Source organism: Somniosus microcephalus, chromosome 5, assembly GCF_052327205.1.
Source record: "Somniosus microcephalus isolate GS21.2 chromosome 5, FLI_Smic_1.0, whole genome shotgun sequence".
NCBI classification, from domain to species: domain Eukaryota; kingdom Metazoa; phylum Chordata; class Chondrichthyes; order Squaliformes; family Somniosidae; genus Somniosus; species Somniosus microcephalus.
In genome coordinates, this window is record NC_140991.1 from 259,248,789 (window position 1) to 259,274,129 (window position 25,341).

General features: G+C 46.7%; 1 protein-coding gene across 3 annotated transcripts in view; it reads right to left on the reverse strand.

Moving 5' to 3' along the window:
- ripor2 (RHO family interacting cell polarization regulator 2) overlaps positions 1 to 25,341 on the reverse strand; it is a 212,418-nt gene that overhangs the window by 166,444 nt on the left and 20,633 nt on the right. Inside the window, exon 2 of one of the 3 annotated variants that reach the window (XM_085988861.1) lies at positions 13,052 to 13,132. The exons of the other annotated variants lie outside the window; for them this stretch is intronic. The gene's annotated coding sequence lies outside the window, so the exon portion shown is untranslated. The remainder of the gene's footprint in view (positions 1 to 13,051; positions 13,133 to 25,341) is intronic. 3 annotated transcript variants of the gene reach the window in all.

A 25,341-nucleotide genomic window follows, 5' to 3' on the forward strand; every position in this document is an offset into this window, starting at 1 on the left:
GGGACGAGAGAGGTGCAAAAGGTGATGTCCTTACCATTGCTGCCCAGAACAGGGTCGGCATCTCCACATGCAACGGGCCCAATCACCCGGCCACCCATGAGGCGCTCCACGCGATATTGCAGGTCGGTGAGTGGCTGGATATGGGGTCGGCCTCCCCCGGTCGCAGTCCGGCTCTTGCGATTATTCGCCAGCTTGGCCTGCAAGAGAAAGGACGGCCTCTAAGTACAGTGGGTCGCCGTGATCTTGTGTGCACTGCCTCCCATGGTGGAATAGCCTGGCCAGTGTGTCGCCATGATCTGGTGTGCACTGCCTCCCATGGTGGAATAGCCTGGCCAGTGTGTCGCCATGATCTGGTGTGCACTGCCTCCCATGGTGGAATAGCCTGGCCAGTGTGTCGCCATGATCTGGTGTGCAATGCCTCCCATGGTGGAATAGCTTGGCCAGTGTGTTAATGCAGAATGTGCAATTGATGCTCATGCCTGTCCCATAGCTGCTGGATGAAGGCTGGCCATTAGAGCTTTCAGGTCCCTTTGCCCATAATGTGAGGTGCACATGCAAGGATGAGGAGGCCACTGGAAAGGGTACTCACCCTAACAATGCGTGTCAGGTCATTTAACTTTTTGAGGCATTGGGCACCGCTCCTGGGGACGTCGCTGTTGGCTGACAGCTTGGTGGCGACATGCCTCCAGGCTCTCCTGTAGACGCAGACCGTCGCCTTCTTGCCATTGTCCGGGTACAAAACATGGCGCCTCTTCTCCACAGCAGCAATCAGCACACTCAGATCACGCTCTGAGAAGCGCTGCGCACGTTCACGGGCCTTCTCCATGTCTTCAGGCGCTATTTGGGTCCAGCAGCAGAGTTCAGGCCTAGCTGGAGGGCTCCACTATCCAGGGCGTGGCAGCAGACACAGTCGACCCTTCCCCCTTAAGACCTGGCCGGCGCCAGGGTGTCTGCTGTCAATCACGAGATGGCCGCACCTGCGCTGCGCCCGGCCTCGGCGCTATCGATCACCACCTCCGGCTTAGCGCCCAAAGAGAGGCGTCCAGCAGCAGTTTTAGCGCTCGCCCGAACTCCTAGGGCGAAGCTAATGAATATCGGAGAAGTGGCATCGATTTGGCGGCGGCCGCAAACTTTAGCGGACGCCCCACTTTAGCGCCCCAAAAGTGGCGTCAATGAATTTCTAGGCCCTAGAACGCAAACTACTTTTGGTGATTGGGCAGTAAATTACCAGAAAAGCAAACTATCCTCTGAAGATTCATGGCAAACAATAGCCAGATTAAAGATCAGTCTCATCAAACTCCTCTACATCTGCTTGTAAAGCAGTACAAGTACTTACCAGTTTAGCATGCAGAGATAAAATTGACCTCGAAGTGACCGATTGATCATTCTAAAATGAACACTCTAGCCGCCAATGTAAAATCCATGCATTCGTGTCAGATTGGCAATCCATTAGGTGCTTTCAGCAGCAGTAGTGATAGCTTGAGTGAAATATGACTGCTCGCAGCCACAGAAAAATTCAAACTCATCATGAATTTGAACATCATTTCCTAGTTCGTTCACAATAGGGGCTCTAAATTTGGAATGTCAATACTTTTCAATACTTTTACCACCTGATTACTGCCAAGTGTAACATCACACTGGAGACTGTAGGAACACTGTTAGCAATATTTCAGTAATCCTGCACTTCTGATGTGAGTTTAATAGAGTGGTTTAACACTTTGAGTTACAGAGTTCAACACTTAAGTTAACAGATACACTTAACCTAATCCCAGTTTATCTAAATTATTAGGAGGAACACACGTCAACTTTGATTAGCTTGCCATTTTTCAGTATTTTAGACCCCTTTATTACAGATCAAAATTCAACCAGTTTTTAATCACCATTTTCTTGTCAAGCACAGTCAGGTAAATGTTCTGAGACACCACTCCCAGCATGGAGTCTCACTCATGGGAGCATGGATTTAAGAACTAGACATGGAGGTCAGCATACCCAATTCGCAGCACTCCCAACTTTCTAGTCATTCATTTCAATTCACCATAAAATCAGGTCAAATCAAATCAAATCAAATCAACTTTTATTGTCATTGTTAGTGCACAAGTGCAGTACAACGAAATGTAGGCTTGCGGCTCCCGAGAGTGTACAATTTGGATTAGGACACTTAAACATTTCAACATACATTTGTACATATATATTAGCATAAATGTGACCATAATAAAGTGAATAAAGTGCATCGGCAGATGTGCAGGCTTTAGTGTTTATTTGTGGAGTTCAGTAGGTATGCCACAAATCAGGCATGCTAACTTTCCCGCTGAATTCTCTGATCTGTCAACAGTCTGCACCAGAATGCGGAGTTACGGAAAATAATTTCTATTGTTTCTTGTCATTTCAAAGTCTTTTTTTTAATGTAACAGCAGTCCTTGTTCTGCATGAGAAGCAGCAGGGGGAACAGAAGCAGCAAGCACAGAGGATGAAGAAATCTAGAAGGAGGTGATATCCCTGTGAATGGGCAAGGATGGATTATCTGGCATTATCTGAGGGGCACACTGTCAGGACATTTAAGCAAAACAGGCAAGTGACGACAGAGATATGCCATATGCAAGTTCCAGATTTATTCGTTTTTCAGTGACTCCTGCTATTCTGCAAAAGTGAGAGTGGCCTTTTGGTTTCGATACGGGTAACTTATAAACACTTGAAGGATGTGATATTAATCAGGCTGCTGAGACCTGAATCCCAGCAGTGGCAGCTATTCTTTCTGGAAGATTGGCAGATTCATTCATTTCTGCATAGGTGCAGAGAAATAGTTGGGTATGCAGCAAAAATGTTATGTCATTGCAGGTTTACTTTGGGTTCGATGAATCATACTAACATAGAGACCATGTTGCCATCAGTGGTGCATTAACAATATGTAAGTGGTTGTGATGCCAGGAGAATGGCCATTCCAATTTGTAACAATTCTGAAGGGGTGGGCTTTGGAAAGGTGGAGTTATGGCTTCTCTCACCTACGGGGAAGGGGAGGTGGAAGTAGAGAATATAAGGCAAGTTTAGAAGATTCTAGGAAGAGAGAGAGCAAAACAGAAAGGCCTAGAAATTCAGTTGCTTGCGCCACCAGTTTGCGCCCAAAGAGGCCACTCAGAGGCTTTAGCGCCACTGGCCACAACCACCGCGATATTTAGCGGGGCGCTAATGGCGGCGTTAGCCTGTAGCGCAGCGCCGCCACCGATGACATCATCGGTGTGCGCAGTGCCCCGCTACCACCCCGAACGCCATATTAGGTCGCGCCTGCCTCGTCCGCGCCGGCCGCAAATAGCGACCGGTACACAGGGGCCAACCTGTGGCGGTAGTGGTGCTAGTTAAGGTGGAGGTGTGGCTGGCCGCTTTTTCGGCGGCCGCCTGCCCGCACCTCCGTCCCCGGCCTCCTACAGCCCCCCGCCCCCCCCCCACGGCATTGCCGGCTGTTTCCCGAGAGCCCGGCACTTCTCCTTGGTGCCGGGCTCATTTGCCGGCACTCGCGAGCGGGGATCGCGCTGTTGCAGGCACTTCCCCCTTAACAGTGGGAGGAAGGCCTACAGTACCGCAGCGTGCCGTGCCGCAGCGGGTGGCGCTGCGGCACTTTGCGCGCCGATATTCAGTTTCAGCGCCCCAAGCGGGGCGCGGGAAGCCTCGTTTAGCGGCCCGATTCCATTTGGGGCGCAGAAACTGAATATCCCGATGGCGCAAGTGGCTCCGCGCGCAGCGGTAATTCCGGCGCCCAGGCGAGCTTGGCGCCCCAAACTGAATTTTTAGCCCAAAGACTATTGTGCTCTCCATCACCAAGCCTATTTCCATCACCTTAACATTGCCAATCTCTGCCCCTGCCTCAACTCATCTGCTGCTGATACTTTCATTCATGCCTTTGTTACCTCTAGACTCGACTATTCCAATGGTCTCCTGGCTGGCCTCCCAACTTCCACCCTCCATAAACTTGAGATCAGCCAAGACTCTGCTGTCCGTATCTGAATTCAGACCAAGCCAGTTCACCCATCACTCCTGTGCTCACTGACCTATATTGGCTAATGGTCCAGCAATGCCTTGATTTTAAAATTCTCATCCTTGTTTTCAAATCCTTCCATGGTCCTGCCCCTCCCTATCTCTGTAAGCTCCTTCAGCCCTACAACCCTCCGAGATCTCTGTGTTCCTCCAATTCTAGCATCTTGCATATCCCCGATTTTAATCGCTTCACCATTGGCAGCTGTGTCTTCAGCTGCCTAGGCCCTAAGCTCTGTAATTCCCTCCATAAACCTCTCCGCCTCTCTACCTCTCACCGTACACTCTGTAAAACTGCCTCTCTATCTCTCTCCTTACACTCCTTAAAACCTACCGCTTTGACCAAGCATTTGGTCAGCTAATGATCTGCCTAATCTGCATACTTCCGGTGGATGCTTACTGTGCGCGCACGCGCTAACACCCTCACCAATACAGCGTCCAGCGCGATTCGCTCCACAAGTGTGCGCACGACCATCGGCGCCATTTTGGCACCCAATGGACACCTGTAGCACCCAAAAACAACTACTACCAAACCGAATTTTGCGCTCGGCATATTTTTGTTTGCTGATGAAGAAGAAAGGTCAGTGTGAAAATAATCAGATTTCTCCGTTTTATGAAGTAGACTTTGCGAATTGTCATTCCTGATACAGAGGCCAGAATTTGCTTTACCTGGGCAGGTCTGGTGCGGGCGGTGTCCGTGGCGGGTCACGACCCGGCTACAGGCTCCATCCCACTACAGGTAGACTATCCTTTATCCGAAAACCTCGGGACCAGCCGAGTTTCGGATAAAGGAGAATTTCGGATTTCGGAAGGTGGGTCGGCGGGGGTCCACGGGGGGGTCGGCGGGGGTCCGCGGGGGGGTCGGCGGGGGGTCGTGCGCACGACTTACGCTGACGCTCAGCATAAGTCAGTCGGGGTCGGCGGGGGTCGGGGCCGGCGGGGTCCGCGGGGGGGTCGGCGGTTGTCGGGGCTGGCGGGGTCGGCGGTTGTCGGGGCCGGCGGGGTCCGCGGGGGGGTCGGCGGTTGTCGGGGCCGGCGGGGTCCGCGGGGGGGTCGGCGGTTGTCGGGGCTGGCGGGGTCGGCGGTTGTCGGGGCCGGGGGGGTCGGCGGGGGGTCGTGCGCACGACTTACCCTTTATCCGAACTTCCGAAACCGGAACCCTCTAAAAACCGAAGGTTTTTTCGTTCAGCGTAAGTCGTGCGTACGAACGAAAAAACCTTCGGTTTTTAGAGGGTTCCGGTTTTCGGAAGTCCGGATAAAGGGTAGTCTACCTGTATTGAAAATGAACTCACCTTAAAGGGGCATATTAAGCCCGCCCAGCGCGTTACCCAGCCCAATGAGACGGAGCGGGTCTGGTGGTGTCATTCATGACACGTTTTCAGCCGGGATCTTTAAAGGGACCATGACCACATTACATTTGAAGCTTAATCTAACATAGTGCTGTCAGTGCACTACAGCATTGGAGTGCTGCAAACACTGACAATGACTGCACAGAGGCAGAGGGCTGCACCCAGGTTCTCCGATGACTCCCTCCATATGCTTATGAAGGGAGTCAGAGCACGCAGGGAGGTCCTCTTCCCTTCCGATGGGTGGAAGAGACCTCCCCAGGAGATCAACACAGCCTGGTTTCAGATTGCACAGGAGGACACGAGCAGGGATGTGTTCAGGAGGACCTGGGTGCAGTGTCGCAAACGTTTCAATGATCTCATTAGATCAGGAATCTTTAGTACAAAGAAACATTCAACTGCATCCCACTGTGCCTCTCATCACATCCCCATCACTCTGCCTTCCCTACCCTACTCCTGCACATCCTTACTCATACCAACTTACCTTGCACCTCCACCCATCCCTCTCTCTCTATCTACATTATCACATCCTCATCTCACTAGCCACCCCTCACACTCACCCTCATCCTAGTGCAAACATACCAACTAACAAGACACAAGGGTAGGCACTTGGATGTTTTATCCAATGTTTATGTAAAGTTTCTGTTAATGTGGTGTCAAACATAAAGGGGTAAAAATTGGTTGGGGGCGCTACCTCCACATTAGCGCCCCGCAAAAAGTTTGCACCCCTGTGGCTGATTTTCCCAGGTAGCGCCCTGAGAGGTCACGGCGCTAAGCGCCGTGGTACTACAGGCCTTCCTCCCCTTATTAAAGGGGAGAGGCCTGGCGCAGCGCGTCCCAGCGCCCAGCTGGGCTACCAGGGATCAGGAGTGCCAGCAAACAAGCCCGGCAATCAAGAGGCGTGCCGGGCTTACGGAAGCAGCTGGCACCCCACGGGGGGACTTCACGGGGGCCGGGGACAGCAACGGGAGCAGGTGCTGGCAGGCGGCCAGCAACAAAAATGGCCGCCCGCCACCTCCCCTTTAACTAGCGCCGCCCTGGCCGCAGGTAGGCCCCCTTGACTCCGGCGGACATAGCGTCTGGCGGTAAATCGGGGGGGCGCCACCCAATATTACAACTGGGGCGCTGCACACGACAAAGATGTCATTGCTGGCGGCATAGCGCCACACAGCACTAATGGTTAGCGCCGTTGCTAACCTCCCACTGAATTTCGCAGGAAGCGTTAGCGGCGCTGCGCCAGGTGCTAGTTGATTTGCACCCCATTATCGCCCTCTTAGGGTGCTAGCAGGAGGCGCAAATCAACCGAATTTAGCCCCACTTTCCAGTCTTGGACAGATTTGTGTACCTTTGGAAGTGGCTTAGTGAGTTGCAGTGAATGGTGAGACATAACGGTACCCCCTGCAATGGCAATGAATGTGAAAGGAATGGCTTGGTCATTGTAGGGATGCTTTATGGTGTTGATGTGAGGTGGTGCCAACCTGGTGCATCATGTGGCAGCCACATAGGTGTAATGCATAAAGTTAACTAAATCTGGCCATGATGAGACCATCCCTGGCCTCCCGGGCAGCAATGTGGTCGGGTGCTGATGCCCTCTGTCCTGTGCAGATTCAGGTGATTGTGGAGAAGGTTGGTGTTGTTGTTGGTGCTGCTGGTGTGCCTGGTGCTGCTGGTGTTGGGGCATATCATGGTCTGATTGTGAGGACCAAGGTGAAACAGTATAAACGGCACCCATGTTGATGGAATAGATGGCAGGTAAAGTACAGATGACAGAAGCATTCTGTCAAAGGTGAGAGAGTTCTTCCAATGAGGTGACGCTGGATGGAGACTTTGCTGCAAACACTTGCAACCTGCAGAATCTGTGCTGGAAATGGACTGAGCAACAGCTTCTGCCTGAGGAAAGTGATCACCTGTGAGGTGGGAGCTTTTACTGTATATTTCAAACTGATAAGTAATCAGCTGGAGCAACGGTCACGGAACTCCCGCCTCAGGTTGACAGACGTTGTTCCCGAGCTGCGTGAATCCCGTGGCCATGCACGGAAATTTAAAAAGTAAGTGAAAAAAGGCTCTCAAGTGCCTGTAATCTACCTGATAATCATCTCAATTGGGTCCCCCGCCGCTGCCGGTCGGGTCGGCTCCGTGATGACAGATGTGTCTGGAGAAAAGCCACGTGGGAGCGAGATGGCAGCGGGTTCCCAGCCTGGTATCAAACATAACAACTTTCCCACCCAACCCGCCATCGATCGCACCCGCTATCACCCCGGAAAATTCCGGCCAGAGTTTCACATCCTGCAAGGTCAGGGTGCACGGCAGGATTTCCCCTGTTAATTTTAATGGATGGAAAATCATGTGCACTGCGTTTGACCTCTCCTGGGATTTGAAGCTCTGAGATGTGAATGTGAATTTGTAAATCTATCCCTACATTCACATCGACATTTTCATTCACATTACTGAACAAAGGAAAATATGTACCTGTTTATTCTTCATTACTTGATTCAGTAACTTCATAAATGTAAACATGCTTTTTATTAAAAATATCTGCTGATGTGCTTGTGTATCTTACTGCTCTTCACAGATGAGCCTAGGTCACTTGGGATTCAAGCACAAACTGCACAACACACTTAACCACAAATCACGAGCACCAATACTATTAGCACCTGTACAGGGATTGGGGAAGCCTCATAATATCAGCACCCATATGAGAATTTAGGGTGCATAGAGGAGGTTGCACAACTAAGACAAGTTATCTGGATCAATTTTAAGTTGTGAACACTGCAGGCCTCTGGCACATGTGGAGGAACAGATACGGAGGTCAGTGGACATTCCTTCCAGGGAGCATAAAAAGGCTATTAAAAATTCACTTGATTACTTCCAGCATTTGACAGCCCAGAGCTTAGAGATTTGAGGGATGCTACACTGCCGATTGACTACAATCTGATCTGCTTTGAAAGAAGTACCACCCAATAATAATGGCTGGCATTGAGCCCTTTGGGTTATGACATGTGCATGGCTGGCAATTTCCTTCCAAGTTATGCCACTCTGCCACCGTAACTTTGGGAGCAGCTCCGAGGAAATTCCTGGATGGATTCAGCAACATAGTGCAAACTACTTTGAGAGTCTAACTGAAATGGATAAACTCTCCAAACATCAGATCTTGGAGAGTGATTGCAATCTAAGGGATTGTTAGGACTGCCATTCAGTTTGGTTGCAGCCAGATAGATGGGCACCTTGAGCAGCTGTGAATCACTGCAATGCAAACCTTGGCAAACCTTGGCAGGTCAATGGTCCCCAGAGCTATGATTTGTCTGATGGCGATTATAGTAATCCCGGATGTGATGCTTAAGTTATCCACCAGAGGGAGACAAATGTTAAGGGTTCATTTACCAGTGTTTTAAGGTAATGTTGCATTGTGGGAATGACTCATAGGATCATCCATCTTGGATGCATCGTGCAGAAGAATTACCAGTGCATGCCTGTAGCTTGTAAGAGCTCGGTTGCTCCTTATTCTGTGTAAATTAAAAGTAAAGTTTTGAGTTCCTGAAGTCTCACTTATATCAATTAATTGGACCTTACTACTCGGATATAACAGTGATGGTTACTCCAAACAACATATCCTGGGAAACACTTGTAGAAAACATTGAACTCCCCACAAAGATAGTTCAGGGATTCCTTGTCCTCATGCATAGAACTGATCCCTTCTCTCATTTCAATTAATTTTACATTTCATTCAGGGTGTTATGAAATCCGAGATAGTTATCCCAAATGCAAGTACAAGTATGTACTTATAAAAGTTATTAGTTGGAATATCATGTAGTTTGTCATATGAGATTACAAATAAAATATTAGGCAGGAATCTGGTTAACGGAGGTCAGGTAGGCAGCAGATCTATGAACTGAAGTGACGTTGTGATGAAATATTCCATTCATCACTCATCAGTATTTCTCTGCCTGTGACTGTGGTTGGTTTCAGTTTCATTTCCATTGTATTGTACTGTGTGTAGGGCTCCGCCCATACCTGGCTCCTATGTAAGCTGGCCCAGCCTGCAGCACATCCAGTACGGCAGACCTCTGGATGGAAGATACATTCTCCTCTGTGTGTTACCTTCTAAGTCAATAAAAGCCTTGTTTTGTTTCGCTAACATCGAGTCTCGGATTTATTGAGGCACATCAGACGTTTAGTGAGGTTGTTCTGAAATTCTTTTGCCAACATTTTCCAGTTATGACGAAAAGTCGCAGACCTGAAATGTTAACTCTATTTCTCTTTCCACAGATGCTGTCTGATCTACTGAGTATTTCCAGCATTTTCTGTTTATATTTCAGATTTTCAGCATTTGCCTTTTGTATTAGCGTATCACTGCCTAGACCCTCATCCATAACCAGGGAACCAACCCATTCTTTGGTGATTTCAAGGTGAATACCCATTTGAATATGGAGATGATTTTGTTTTTCCAGCAAAACAACAGTGACTACACTTGAAAAGTAATGGATTGATTGTGAAGCACTTTGGGATGCCCTAAGGACCTGAAAAGCACTATATAAATACAATTATTTTCTTTCTGTCTGATATAGGATGTAGCAACCATAAATAAGTTACCAGTATCAGGTAGCCGATACTGCAAGGCACTGATAGACAATCAAGGCACCTAACTTTCTACTTCAACAGTGAAATAATTGTTTAATAAAGAGCACAGGGAATTGTGATCCTGGTTCTGTTTACAGTCTGCTGACAATTGGAGTCCTGTAAAGGGCTGGTAAGTGGCAGGTAACATTCGCGCCACACAAGTGCCAGGCAATGACTATCTCCAACAAGCGAGAGTCTAACCACCGCCTCTTGACATTCAACGGCATTACCATCGCTGAATCCCCCACCATCAACATCCCGGGGGTCACCATTGACCAGAAATTAACTGGACCAGCCACATAAATACTGTGGCTACAAGAGCAGGTCAGAGGCTCGGTATTGTATGGCGAGTGTCTCACCTCCTGACTCCCCAAAGCCTTTCCACCATCTACAAGGCACAAGTCAGGAGTGTGATGGAATACTCTCCACTTGCCTGGATCAGTGCAACTCCAACAACACTCAAGAAGCTCGACACCATCCAGGACAAAGCAGCCCACTTGATTGGCACCCCATCCACCACCTTAAACATTCACTCCCTCCACCACCGGCGCACCGTGGCTGCAGTATGTACCATCTACAAGATGCACTGCAGCAACTCGCCAAGGCTTCTTCGGCAGTGCCTCCCAAACCCACGACCTCTACCACCTAGAAGGATAAGGGCAGCAGGCACATGGGAACACCATCACCATTCCTTCATCGTCACTGGGTCAAAATCGTGGAACTCTCTCCCTAACAGCACTGTGGGAGTACCTTCACCACATGGACTGCAGCGGTTTAAGAAGGTGGCTCACCACCACCTTCTCAAGGGCAATTAGGGATGGGTAATAAATGCTGGCCTTGCCAGCGACGGTCACAACCCAGGAATGAATTTTTAAAATGGTGATACACCATAGTTTCATGCCATAATGATGATTTCCTAAATGCTCGCCACTGCGGGAGAGTCTAATTGCAGCATGACAATGTTACATTTGCAGTCTGCACCATGGTGTGAACACAGAAAATCAGGCCTTATACCTGTAGTACATAAAGCAGTCTATTGTGAAGTACAATTATTAATGATCTGTATAATCTGATTAAAAAGATACAATGCACGACAAATTGATAAGAAGGGCTAGCCATAGAGTAATTGCGAATATAGGAACAGGAGTAGGCCATTCAGCCCCTCGAGCCTGTTCTGCCATTCAATTAGATCATGGTTGATCTGTATCTTAACTCCATTTACACACTTTCATTCCGTAACCCTTAATACACTTGCCGAACAAACATCTATCAATCTCAGTTTGGAAATTTTCAAATGACCTAGCTATAAGCTGCAAGAACACTTTAAACTCAATGCTTTCTAAAATAAGCCCTTGTTTGCATTAGCTGAAGATAATACCACAGCAGTTTATCTTACACTGTAGCTGACACAACATGAATTCATGTTGGACTGCCACTTTTTGTGGTTCTGGCTGGCAGCAGGATGAAGGTACCAGTTTGCAGTTCATTAGTGTCATGCTACAAATTTACCATCAAATTTACACTGACACCATTAAGAATTTGTTCCCGAATTTAAGGTATAACAATATCATTAAATGTTAGCTCCCAATGAGCCCTCTGTTATTTGGAGAATCATCATAAATACAAAATAAAGCAATTGCTCTCAGGGGCTTCATTAGAAGTGGGCAACAGGGGACCTGAATCATTGGTTTCTCACGGACTATTTTGTGGAAATATTCCCATGAAATATTGGCTCCAGATTTGATCAAATATCCCTTGTGCAAAGTATGTCTTTCCAATCTCCCTTGTTGCTCTTCTCCAGCCAATCTCATTACTTTAATGCTTAACAAAATCCCTAATTGAACTATGCCTGTGCACACAGTTTTAAGCAGTTCAAGCACTGTAGTTTCAATGGTCTGTGCACTATTTTTGTGGCAGTTTTATGTCCGTGTGTGTATAACGTATCCAAGTCTTTGATCGTCACGTTCTTTTTTAATAATTGGGCAGTAGCAGTGGTTAGTCGAGAGAAATGGGCGAAGATTATCATCTTCAGCACCTGGGCAGAAACCTGGCAGAGCAGATTGCCTGCCCTTTATCGAACCCACCACATTTTAATTTGATTGATTTCAGTAAAATGCAAATTGGACGGTTTATATAAAGGGTAAGCAATCTGCTCTGCCAGATTTCCGCCCAGGTGGTATAGACAAAAAATCTACATCATGGAATCAACTGGGAAAATGATTTAAAAAATGCCAGATTAGGAACTGAAAACTGACGTTGATGAGCAAGCTGATGAGCTAAATGCCCAGAGTTAAATTCTCCATGTTTGTGGTCCCAGCATGGAACCTCACTCAATGGGAGAGCGGATCGGAAAATCGGGCATTGACCTTCATGCCAGATCCGTGCTCCCATCTCGCTTCGCAAAACTCACTCATTTTCTTACATAGGTATCCAGTATCTAATGGAAGGGAATACATTTTCTTACATAGGTATCCAGTATCTAATGGAAGGGAATACATTTTCTTACATAGACACCCAATTGCCAGCAACCCAGTGATAGTTGCAAAGTATATTTTCTGAAAATTGAGCCTTTTATATTAAAATAAAACTTGAATGTTAATGCGTTCCTAGCAGATTTCCCATGGTGTTGCTTATGCTGAGTTGGAGGATATGTTCTTTTTTAATAATAGGGGTGTTATTAACAAAGTGTGACAAGGAGAGTGTGACAGGAAGAGAGTGTGACACTTGCATATGAATTTTGCATATAACACTCACTTCCTGCAAGTGTCACATTCTCTTCCTGCCACACTTGCAGGAAGTGAGTGTTATTTGCAAAACTTTTAATGTATTTCAAATATTTAGGTGTCTCATCTACATTTGAGAAACTCAGTTCAAACTGTATTAGGAAACTAATAATAATAGAACAATACTGAACAATTTAAGCAATATTTTGAAATAACATTCTACACAACATAGAACACAATTGACAAATTCAGCTTTAATCTACTAAACCTACTGAAATGCACTAAAGCAGGGATACCCAAGCTTCTGGTCTTTTTGGGAATAAAAGAAGTTTAAAAACTTACGGGGAAGATTTTCGGTTTTGCTTCTCCCAGAACGCCATGCCTTGCGGTGCCCAATTTCCTGATATGCACTCCTGGGATGCACTGAAACAGAAAATCTGTCCGATAGTACCTGCTCCAGACCTGAACTGTACTTCAGCCTTAGAGGACACAATTACCTCTGCTACATATTGTTAATGACTTAAAAAGCCCTCCATTTTATTGCTGAACTCCAACTTCCTTAGAACATTTGCCCATCACGCTGCAGCTTGCTGATTTAATTAGGATCCCTTTTTTCCTAACAGGTTGCTTTGAAAAGTTTTGCCATCAGATCCAAATCCCTACCATGAGACCTCCTCAATCCTATGTTCCACCTTTAGGCTTTTGTTCCTCCAATTCTGCCCCATGTATAATCTCCGTCCCTTTTATCTACCATTGGTGGCAGAGCCGTCAGCTGTCTCAGTCCTACTACATGAAAATCCCTCCCAGGGTCCCTCCACCTTGCTTTCTTCCTCCCCACTTTTAATAGTCTTCTTAAACCCTACCGATTTGTCTCTTCTTCTTAGGCAGTCCCTCGGAACCGAGGATGTCTTGCTTCCACATTAAAAATTAGTTCTCAGGTGACTGATGAGTCCAATGCGGGACCTACAGTCTCTGTCACAGGTGGGGCACAGGGTGGTTGAAGGGGCGGGTGGGTGGGGTGCTTGGGTTGATGTGCGCCCCTTGCGCTGGGCTTCCGCTTGGCTTCTACTTGCTCCCAGCGAAGAGACTCGGGTGTTCGGCGCCTTCCCGGATGCTTCTCCTCCACTTTGTGCTGTCTTAGGCCAGAGATTCTCAGGTGTCGGTGGGGATGTTGCACTTTTTCAAGGAGGCTTTGAGGGTGTCCTTGAAGCGTTTCCTCTGCCCACCTGGGGCTCTCTTGCCATGTCGGAGCTCCGAGTACAGCGTTTGTTTTGGGAGTCTCGTATCGGGCATGCAGACGATGTGGCCCGTCCATCGGAGCTGATCGAGCATGGTCAAAGCTTCGATGCTGGGGATGTTGGCCTGAGCGAGAACACTGACGTTGGTGAGCCTCCTGCCAATGAATTTGCAGGATCTTGCAGAGGCCGATTTGTCTATGCTTTTGGTCACCTCTCTTCACTCCTTCAGTTATGCTCGGTGTCTATGTCTCTCCTCTGTGAAATGACTTGGAACATCGTTCTACTTTAAAGCCACTCGAAAAATGCAAGTTTGTTGTTTATCAAACAAGAAGGCAAATCTAAGTAATGATAATCTTTTAAATTTATGTTTTTGCGGATTTTGTTCTCATTAGGAGAAGGATTTCAATATCATATATAGGGAGGCTTGCTGTAAGCAAAAAAATTATTTTGGATGGAAGGGACTGAATTTTTCCTTCATCCATTTTAATGGATGGGCTATCACAGGCTGAGAGATGCACAAGCACTGAAGTGGAAAATCTCTCCTTTAATTCTTTAAAGGCATGATAATTAATTATGATGCTGTATCAATGAAGCTTTGCGAGGTTTCGATAAGATAAATGGAGGAAACCATTTTCACTGGTCAGTGAGTTGGTTACTAGAGGCATATGCTTAAGATCATCATTAAAAGAACAAAGGGAGAGATTTGGAGAATATGAAGAGGGGTGGTAGGGCATAGACTTAAACAGTAGTCGAAGCAGCATCTATAGCAACTTGTAAAAGGGAAATAAATAAATATTTGGAAAAGTAAAATTTTAAACAGTATGGAGAAAGGGCAAGGGAATGAAATTATGTGGATAGCTTTTTCAGAGAGCTGGCACAGATGCAATCAATCAAGTAGCCTCCTTCTGTGCTGTAAAAGCTTCTGATTCTATGAAGCTTTCCCATATTGCTGTATAATGCGTTACAAACTGATTGCAATCACATAACAGGATAAATTTTACGATTTAGTGCTCCGAACACAGAGCTTCACGTAATGGGAGTGTATATCGTACAATTCAATCGCAGAGGCTGGTGTGTCTGATCCACTGCCCAGATGATATTCCATCCATTCTGCGCCCAAATTTCCAATATACATTCCTGCCATGCGAAGCTCTGTGCCAGGAGCATATAACTGGATTTTGAATGAACAAACACATTTGAAATTGTAACATTTTTTTGGCGAAAATATCCAGAAGTCACTGTAAAGATGTTATATTATGAATGTTTAGCATGTTATATCAATTTCCTCTCTCCACTATTTAAGCTCCGCTATTTCCAGATGAACGTATATCTTCGAACTGGTAGAAGACTTGCCTTGCTGATGGGTAGTCCAAGACCTATAAATTACTGCTGTCCTATGGCAGCCTGCATGTGACAGTGGCTTATCCATCGTTGCAATTGAACAAATCTACTAAAGCAATATAGGTCAACAACAATAACTTCCATTTATATAGTGCCTTTAACATAGTAAAACATTCCAAGGCACTTCACAGGAGCGTACTCAGTCAAAAAAAAATTAACACGAGCCAAAGAAGGAGACATTAGGACAGGTGACCAAAAGCTTGGTTAAAGAGGTAGGTTTAAAGAGCGTCTTAAAGGAGGAGAGATAGAGAGGCGGAGAGGTTTAGGGAGGGTTTAGGATTTAGACAGCTGAAGGCACGGCTGCCAATGCTGGAACGAAGGAAGCCGGGGATGCACAAGTGGCCAGAATTGGAGGACCACAATGTTCCCTGAGGGTTGGAGGAGGTTACAGAGATAAGGGAGGGGATATAACCGATGTGTAGTAAAAAAAATGACAAATTAGTGGCAGTTTTTACCTCACCTGAGTGGTAATTCGGCAGTGCAGATTGGCCGCCAGTTGTAGAAACCGGCCGATTTTCATCCCATTGATTTCAGATGTGACAATGGGCATAAAATGGTGGGTGTATTATAATCACAGACAAATGAGGGAAATACATCATACAATACACATCCCATCATTTGCACCCTGGAAGTGTAGGGGCTCCCAGTTCTGTGGAGTCCACCCCACTTCAATTGTGGGACAGTTTTCAGAGTATATGTTCTGGACCAATGGACTTTTTACATGCAATGAACATTTTATATGCAGATAGCACCCTCTGGTGGTGGTTATTGTGTTAGCAGTTTGTATGCTGGAAAGGTCATCTGACCTTTCTACCTTTCTTCCTGTGTGAGGTCATTTGACCTTTGTTCCTTTCTTCCTGTGAGAGGTCATTTGACCTTCGTACCTTTCTTCCTGTGTAACACAGGAAGTAGAATTGCAGGAAGAACCTGGCAGTAATGGAGGATTCCATAAGGGTTTTACAATCCAATGTAATCTGATTTCCTATGTTAGGCCAAGCGCAATATCTGTGAGTATCTTTGTTTCTTAGCATAATAGCAATGTTGTCAGAGTAGTATTTTGATAACACTATGTTTATAAAAGGTTAGTTGATAGTTGTAGAAGTTAGTCCAAATGTTAGTTAGCTATACAATTAGTCTATTCTACTGTTGTAAATATGTTTATATCTTATGTAATATCAAATGTATAGTACTCAGTTATGTACAAAACATACTTTGTCTTTGTTTACAGTTTCACAAATTTGTTCAAGTAAAGCTTCAAAACAGCAAACGGCTTCACGAAGAATTGTTTTTGAATAAGTGTTTAACTTGCTGGATAACTAGATAGGAGCACGTCTAGCGCGGCCAGTACAGTATCAGCAGCAGTACATTAGTTTTTTCCTCATCAATTACTTCCGCATCTCCCCTGAAGGTGAGGTAGCTATATAGGTACTGTGCTACCTTACTTCATTCTTCATGTAGCTAATGAGTGCCAGCAGGTTATTCCACTATGCAGTATCATAACCTCTGTTGCCTTTATTCAATATCCACACTTGTTTTTTTATTTAGTGTATGTAGACTCGGTGTATAATTCCAGCCATCTTATTACCAGCATACAAAGCATGTAGGCCACCAGATAGTTTAGTTAACAACATGGGACATGGTTTGTATTTGTACTCAAGGACATTTGTCGTCATCACGAAGGTGAAGATTTGAGATGCAGTGACCCTGTCCAGTTCAAGAATGATTGAGAAGCGCACAACTAGAATGCAGCCAGTTGTATCCTGGTTAACGGTCTGTAGGGTTAGAGATAATATGGTGATTTATGGGGCCATTTGCTGTCTTCACGTCAGTGAGTTGGTAAGGGAAAACCAAAGGAACCATGAAAGGTTGACCATATGAGACACATATATACACAAATCCAATACTACTAAAAATTGTTTCACTGCGGGTTTTGTTCTCAGTAATTTTCCATTGGAGAGATGCGGCTTACAAACATCAAGTATTGGCATAGTCTGTGAATGGCTAATCTTACTGTCAATCATAAAAAGTTCTAGATATTGTATGCACATGTGCATGCTGGGAGCCAGAGCCTAATGTCTTAAACAGCTTTAGCTAACAGTGCTCATAACAACTTGCATTTATATAGCACCTTGAATGTTTTAAAATGTCTCACAGTAGCATTATCAGACAAAATTTGACTCATTGTTTTCATATGTCCTGAGTAGTTCTGCATTGGTAACACACGTTAACCTTGGCTCAGTGGTTGCATTCTCATCTCGGCTGATATTTCAGTGGAGTACTGAGGGAGTGCTGCACTGTTGGAGGTGCCGTCTTTCAGATGAAACATTAAATCATGACCTATCTCTTCTCTCAGGTGAGTGTAGAAGATCTCATGGCACTTTTTAAAAAGAGCAGGGAATTTTTACATGTATCTGGCCAACATGTATCCCTTAAAAAACACAAAAATATATTATCTCCGACTCTTCTCTTCCCTTCCTTGACTTCACCGTCTCCATTTCTGGAGATCGGCTTTCGACAAACATCCACTACAAGCCCACTGACTCCCACAGCTACCTGGACTACACTTCCTCCCACCTCGCTTCCTGTAAGGACTCTATTCCATTCTTCCAGTTTCTCCGTCTCCGCCGCGTCTGTTCTGACGATGCCACCTTCCACACCAGTGCTTCCAACATGTCTTCCTTTTTCCTCAACCGAGGATTCCCCTCTACTGTGGTTGACACGGCCCTTGACCGTGTCCGTTCCATTTCCCGCACTTCTGCTCTCACCCCTTCCCCTCCCTCCCAGAACCATGATAGGGTTCCCCTTGTCCTCATCTTTCACCCCACCAGCCTCCACATTCAACGGATCATCCTCCGCCATTTCCGCCACCTCCAAAGTGATCCCACCACCAAACGCATCTTCCCCTCCTCCCCTTTCAGCATTCCGTAGAGACCGCTTCCTCCGAGACTCCCTAGTCCACTCCTCTATCACCACCAGCACCCCTTCCCCTTCGCCCGGCACCTTCCTGTGCAAGCGCAGGAGATGCAACACATGCCCTTTTATCTCCTCCCTTCCCACTGTCCAGGGCCCCAAACACCCCTTCCAGGTGAAACAGCGATTTACTTGTACTTCTTGCAATTTAGTATACTATATTCGCTGCTCACGATGCGGTCTCCTTTACATTGGGGAGACCAAACGCAGATTGGGCGACCATTTTGCGGAACACCTCTGTTCAGTCCGTAAGGGTGACCCTGAGCTTCCGGTCGCCTGTCACTTTAATTTTCCGCTTCACTCCCACTCTGACCTCTCTGTCCTCAGCCTCTTACACTGTTCCAATGCAGCTCAACGTAAGCTCGAGGAACAGCACCTCATTTTTCGATTAGGCACTTTACAGCCCTCTGGACTCAATACTGAGTTCAACAATTTCAAACTATAAACCCTGCCCCCATTTTTCATGCTGTATGATTTTGCCATTCCTATTTGCAACATTTTATCTTTCCTGCCCCTTACAAAAGCACAGTATGTTCTTTCAATTCCTCCCCCCCGCCCCCCTGTCTCTGCACCTGCTTAATATCTGTTACATCTCCAGCTTTTTCCAGTTCTGATGAAGGGTCCCAGACCTGAAACGTTAACTCTCACTCTCCACGGATGCTGCCTGGCCTGCTGAGTTTTTCCAGCGTTTTCTGTTGTTACTACAAAAACATATTAATTTGTTATTCCTCTCATTTGCTGTGTGCAAATTGAAAGTTCCATAATATAGTGACTGCACTTCCCTACACTTGATTCGCACATTATGGGGTAGATTTTGGTCTTTCTTCAGTTGTGATTTGTTACTGTTTTATGCATACTAATTTTGAGTCAATCAATTACAAGAAATTATCATGCTCAATTTGTGACATCCAAAATGTATCACTTTAAATGTGATGCATGAAATGTGCTGCTCAGCATATGACAGATAAAACATGCACTAGGTCCAATTAATCCCACTCTCCCCTGCTCTTTCCCCATAGCCCTGCAATTTTCTCCCCTTCAAGTATTTATTCCCTTTTTGCAAGTTACTATTGAATCTGCTTCTACCACCCTTTCAGGCAGTGCATTCCAGATCATAATAACTCACTGTGTAAAAAAAATTCTCCTCATCTCACTTCTGGCTCTATTGCCAATTACCTTAAATCTGTGTCCTCTGGTTACCGACCCTTATGCCACTGGAAACAGTTCCTCCTTATTTACTCTATCAAAACCCTTCATGATTTTGAACATCTCTATTTATAAACCCAAGGGTCTCCTATGCTTTTTTTAATGGTCTTATCAACTTGTCCTGCTACCTTCAAAGATTTGTGTACATACACCTCCAGGTGTCTCTGTTCCTGCATCCTCTTTAAAATTCCAAACCAACTAAACATCTGGCTCTTGTTTTAAGGAGTTATTTGACAAAGCATGTTATGTTGTGAGAAAATGCACTCCAGGAACTACTACCATCATTAGTCTATTGATAATCTGTTGTTGAAGAGCTAAGGCAGTGTTCATGTCACAACATCACTCAATAGCAATTTGGAAAGGTGTATATTGAGAAAGCCTGGACCATTCAAGCATTCCCTCAGCTTCCCCACACAAATGGAACATTTCTTGAAATTGTAAATGGAATGGACTCAACAATACAATATATCAGAATAAGCCACAATGGACATAAACACATCAGGAGTCTATTCCTATGAAGAATGAAGTGGTGGCATTTACAATCATATTGGTCACGATATTTACGGGGAGGCGGAGAGGCTACGAGTGAGGTCGAAAGTATCAGTAGAACCCAGTAAGACCAGGGATGCAGAGGTCCTGCCGAACGTAATGTCAGGACCTCATTAACATTTTTCAGTTCCATTTCCCGCTTGGCAGCTGCCCAGATGGACAGCCTGGCTGGTGGCCAAGAGGGAACACCAGTGGCAGGAGGCCACAGTCGGGGACTCTTGGGGAAGGTCCCCAGAAGTGGGAGGTCGGAGAGCCCTGGTAATTGGGAGGGTGGGTAGAGAGCCCACAATCGGGAGGGGCAAGAGGCGCGTGATCGAGAATGCTGGGTGGAGGTCGGCAACCGGGAGGGTTAGGGTGGAGGAAGCTGGTGATCGGGGCTGAGGGAACCCATAGGCTTCCTTGAGGGGTCTGGGGGGAGCACTCCTGTTCCTCCTGGCCCACCAGGAGTGCTGGAAAAGGCACTTACCTTGTGGAGCCGACAGCTCCCACCTTTCACTGCCAGGTTTCACGACCCCTGGGAAACCCATACAGCAACAGTCAATTTCAAATCGGGCTCCCAATTGCACTGTAGGAGCCCAATTTACATATGTTAATGAAGTGTCCTGCCTCTCCACAGCAGAACACTCGGATGCCCAAATATTAGCCACCGTGAAAAAGGTGCCGGGTGCATTCCACGTATTTAACTCTTTAACCCTGCCCCAACCCTCTCTCACCTGTTGCGCGGAGGTTAATATTGAGGCCATTGTTAATGCTTTTTGATGGTGATGCACTCAACAATGATCGTGCTGCCACTGATGCAGACAGTAAAGCATTGCAGCCATAATGGTGGGATCACCACCAGCCATGACAATGATCTAGTGACAGTAAAGCTTTCATGTTTAGGTGTATTTATACTGTCATGGCTCTTATCTCCAACCTCTGCTAGTTGAAGGCTATTGGCACAGCAATATGTTTTTGTGGTGATTAATATATGTTTATGTGCAAAGACATGCAGAGGTTATAGTAATATATTGAAAGAGAATCACTTGCTTTGAGAGATCTTGTGCAGTGGATCATCCTGGAAATGTATTTGATCGATGAGGGTGCAGTGGCAAAATGGTACAGTTGGCGTCAAATTTGGATAGGAACCAAAAATACAGACCTTGGCCGTGCAGTTGTTTTTGTATCATCTAGCTGCTTTGTTCTCCAAGAAGTGACAATGCTTCATTAGATCTAATATTGATTGACTTCTCATCTGGAAAGCACCAGTTTGTAAGACTGACCATTGCTTGGTTTATGTAAAAATACAGACCTAGAAATTGGATATAGCCAAGAAATGGGCAGTGTTAAGACTAAATGAGGTTAAGCTGCGCCACCTGAAAATGGTCCAGTTAGCACGCAAAATTCGTGCTCACTCTTCATTAACATGATTGTAGTCATTATTTCAGCGCTAAAACTGATGCTCATTGGCTTTACACTCAACTTAAGTAGATAAGTAGATAAATCACCAGGCCCAGTTGAAATGTATCCCAGGCTGTTAAGAGAGGCAAAGGAGGAAGTAGCGAGGCTCTGACCATCATTTTCCAATCCTCTCTGGCTACAGGCATAGTGCCAGGGTACTGGAGGATTGCTAACATTGTGCCATTGTTTAAAAAGGGAGAAAGTAATTACAGACCAAGTAATTACAGACCAGTCAGCCTAACCTCGGTGGTGGGAAAATTATTGGAAAAAATTCAGAGGGACAGTAGAAATCGTGATTTAGAAAGTCATGAATTAATCAAGAACAGTCAGCATGAATTAATCAAGAACAGTCAGCATGGATTTATTACGGGATTGTCGTGTCTGACTAACTTGATTGAATTTTTTGAAGAGGTAATGAGGAGGGTCGATGAAGGTAGTGCATTTCATGTAGTCTACATGCAAGACCTTTGACAAGGTCCCACATGGCAGGTTGGTCAAAAAAATAAAAGCCCATGGGATCCAAGGGAAAGTGGCAAGTTGGATCCAAAATTGGCTCAGTAGCAGGAGCAAAGGGTAATGGTCATTTGCAGATGATACAAAAATTGGCCATGTGGTTGATAGTGAGGAAGATAGCTGTAGCCTGCAGGAAGATATCAATGGACTGGCCAGGTGGGCAGAAAAGTGACAAATGGAATTCAATCTGGAGAAGTGTGAAGTAATGCAATTGGGGAGGGCTAACAAGGCAAGGGAATACACAATAAATGGTAGGATACTGAGAAATGTAGAGGAACAGAGGAACCTTGGAGTGCATGTGCACAGATCCCTGAAGGTAGCAGGACAGGTAGATAAGGTGGTTAAAAAGTCATACAGGATACTTTCCTTTATTAGCCGAGGCATAGATTGCACTAGAGGGTACAGGGGAGATTTTCGAGGATATTGCCAGGACTGGAGAACTTTAGCTATGAGGAGAGATTGAATAGGCTGAGGTTGTTTTCTTTGGAACAGAAGGAGGCTGAGGGGAGAGTTAATTGAAGTGTATAAAATTATGAGGGGCCTAGTGGATAGGAAGGACCTATTTCCCTTAGCAGAGAGGTTAATAACCAGAGGGCATAGATTTAAAGTAATTGGTAGAAGGATTAGAGGGGAGTTGAGGAGAAATGTTTTCACCCAGAGGGCGGTGGGGGTCTGGAACTCACTGCCTGAAAGGATGGTAGAGGCAGAAACGTTCATCGCATTTAAAAAGTACTTGGATATGCACTTGAAGTGCTGTAATGTACAGGGCTACGGACCAAGAACTGGAAAGTGGGTTTAGGCTGGATAGCTCTTTTTCAACCGGCGCAGACACGATGGGCCAAATAGTCTCATTCTGTGCCATAAATTTCTATGATCCTGTGATTTAATGCTTCAACAGGTGGACCAATATCAGGGCCAGTCTAATTCACAGTCATGCTTGCCACAGGCTTGTTCCACTACTTAAAGTGGAGGTGCATTAATGCTGCAGCACTTCATTGTCAGGGTGGTTGGTTCTTCAGCTGCCCCAACAGCAAACTGAACAAGCTTAGGGACAAGCAACAGACAGTTACAAATCGTCATGGCAGATCCTAGACCAAGGGAGAGAGCCCATAGGTTCTCCAATGAAGCTCTACAGGCGTTGGTATTTGCGGTAGAGAGGAGGCGGGCGCTCCTACACCCGCAAACTGGCAGGAGACCCTCGCCACACACATGTGGCGTGAGATTGCGGACCACGTCACAGCCAGCACTGTGGTCCCCGGGACCTCCACCCAGTGCAGGAAGAAGTTTAACGACCTCACACGGGTGGTCAAGGTGAGTGAAGGCTTCAGCAAATGTCACTTACCACCATTTGCAACACAAGCTTCACACACTGCTCAATGCACCACGCCCCCAGCACTCACAAAGCAACAATCTCTACCTAGCAATACTCACACCCACATCTCACACCTTGCACACATTGACAACTATTCAATTATGGCAAGCACATCACCCAAACACAGTGCACTAAACTCACTCAACACCTCTTTCTCTTGCAGGCCAAGGTCGCACATAATCGCCGCGAACAGGGGCAGACAGGCGGGGGCCAGACGGATATTCAACAGCTAAGCCAGCTCGAGGAGCGAGTACTGCATGTCACTGGGTGCTACATGATAGAGGCCGTGGTCACCAGCGAGTTTGAACCCCTTGGGGACAACGGTATGTTCATTCCTAATCCTTCTTCTCACATCCCACTTCCCCCTCAGCCCACAATCTTTACTCAGTTTCAAGCTACTCATGCTGTATGCATGCATTTCTGGCTTCCCGTCCCCCTCACTATAAACCAACTCTTGTGCCTTTCTGCTTTCAGATAATCAACAAGCACTCGAGCAGCCTGTCCCCGAGGGCAGTGCAGTGAGCGAGGGGGAAGAAGAAGAAGAAGAGGAGGAAGAAGACACCAGGTCACTGCATCTCACTCGCAGACACCAACTCAGAAACTGGCACTGCGAGTACTTTAGAGGCTGGTGTAGAAGCGGGATCTGCACAGGGTGAGGCACCGGGCACAAGTGGGCTGGAGCAAGGCCAGGGGGATAGGGTAGCTCGGGGGCCGGCTCCCCGGAGGATGGGTTCGCGCGAGTTCTGCTGCGCAGGACTCAGACGAGGACCTCGATGGGGAGGCCTTCAGAAGAAGGGTGGTGGGCATGCACACAGAATTGATAGGTGGAATGGCAAGGCTGCCAGAGAGCCTCTCAGCAATGTCAAGGAGCATGGAGGAGTCCGCCTCCAACATTGCACGGGGCTCTGTGCGGAGCATATAGCACATGATGGGTGATGTCGCAACTTCCATTGCAGCACAGGCGGAAGTGACCCAACGTCTTAGTGCTACAGTGGAAGCTCAGACTGCTTTCATGCAGTCTCTGCTTGAAGCCACCCAAGCTCTGACTGCTGCCATCATGGCTGGGTTTACCACTGTCGACCGGAGCTTGCACCGTGTTGCAACAGCCCAGTAATCTGTGCTCCAACAGATTGCTAGGAATGCTGAGGCGCCCCACCCCGGGGGAGTGGCAGTAGGTCAGTGGAGCAGGACCCTGCTGTCCTCTCTCAGGATGACAGCATTCCTGTTCCCACCACTGCCACTCCGCCATTGTCCTTGCTGCTGCCTATTAACCAGCCAGCCCAGACTGCTGCGGCCCATGCCGAGCTGGTGCAGTGTGCAGCCGGGGCTTCTAGGTCCAGAGCTGTTCGAGGTCGTCCTGCAAAGCCATCTGAAGTCTCACTGATGGAAACTCAGCAGCCTTCCAGCAGCCATGCTACAGCCACTGGGGGAACACTTCATAGGAGCACTAGGTTAAGAAAACCCACATGAAAGATAGATACTAAGGGATTGCGCAAGGTTGATTAGTTAATAGTATTATTGTAAATATGTGTGATGTGATTATTGATAAATTTATTCATTTTGTTTGGAATCTCTTGTGGTGTCTCTCATTTCAGCTTTGTGCCCAGGAGAACGCTGTGATGTTCCGTGAAACAGGGATGGTATGATGAGGATGTGGTGAGCAACGGGGACCTAGGGTTTCATTTATTCAAATCAGAGTCTGATGAGCCGCTCACGGACAGCCCGTCCAGCTGTACGATTGGCTGCCTGCCTCCTCCTTCCCTCCTTTTCCTCTTGCTCCTCGTCCTTGTCCTCGTCCTCTTCCACCTTGTCATCCTCCTCCTCCTCCTCTCCCTCCTCCTCCTCCTCCTGAGGGGTTGGTGCAATCCCTGGTGGCATGGGCTGCACCCTCATGATGGACAAGTTGTGGGGTATGCAGCTGACCACCACAAAATGGGACACCC